The following is a 1,077-nucleotide window of genomic DNA, read 5'->3' as shown; positions in this document are numbered from 1 at the left end:
TATATATATATATATATATATATATTAACATACCTTCTAGATAATAATGTATGTTATTGGAGTTGGAAATAATTCTCTTAATATTGTCAACCCAGAAAGCATTGTTGTATGAAAAACCCATCTTACAAACATGATCATTTTATATGTTTGATGATGACGATACATTAAAAGGAAATTTTCCCCAGAGATGTAATTAATCCATTTTTTCATTGAGGACAAACAGTATAATGTGGCCAGTAACTGATTGTATACATTTTTTAATTTTAAGAGACCACCTTCTAAAAATAGGCTCTTTGAGTCTTAAAACGGCTCCCATCTCAATAACTGTGCAAACCTGATCAGCTTTTGTTTCTTTTTTCAATGTCGTCCTTAATATATGGTAAGTGTTAAGGAAAATTATTAGCAGTACCTCTTTAATTGGCTTTTGGTTGGACAGTTGAACACCCTTACTACAATTGGGAAATAAATGACTGCTAAAATCACTCCTTTCAGTGGTTCACTATGACTTTCATATATACCAAAAACTCTTCTCTTTATGCCATGCTGACCTACAAATTGTTCATGTTTGGTGCATACTTTAGACAAAGGTCATGAAGATAAGTACAATGAATAGAATGAGATAGAGGGAAGTTCAGTGTTAAACATTCCTTTCTTACAAATTTTTATCTACTACTTTGCATAATTTTAATCATCTTTTAATTTTTTTCCTTGAACTCACTAACATGTCTTTAAAAAAAATTAATTTTCTAGGCTTCCATACAGCTTTGTGGTTATATTTCCATTCTGCTTATTTTTTGCACTTCATACAATTTACTAAACAGTTCTTTTTTTCTCATTATCCACACCAACCTTTCTAGACTGTTCATGATGATTTTCTGTTGGGTTATTAAGTGGAAAGTTTTGTGAATTACACAGAAATGAAAGGACAAAACTACTAACAAGAACAGCAAATAAAATTATTCCCTATGTCTCTTATTCTCTAAAATCAGGCCATGATATCCTGGTGTCAATGGTTAAGCACTCAGCTGCTAACTGAAAGGTCCCAGTTTGAATCCACCAGCGGTTCCTTGTGAGAGA

The sequence above is a fragment of the Orycteropus afer genome, unplaced genomic scaffold (assembly GCF_000298275.1).
Source record: "Orycteropus afer afer isolate SDZICR_OR568_19922 unplaced genomic scaffold, OryAfe1.0 scaffold00247, whole genome shotgun sequence".
NCBI classification, from domain to species: Eukaryota; Metazoa; Chordata; class Mammalia; order Tubulidentata; family Orycteropodidae; genus Orycteropus; species Orycteropus afer.
This window is presented reverse-complemented; position numbering follows the sequence as displayed.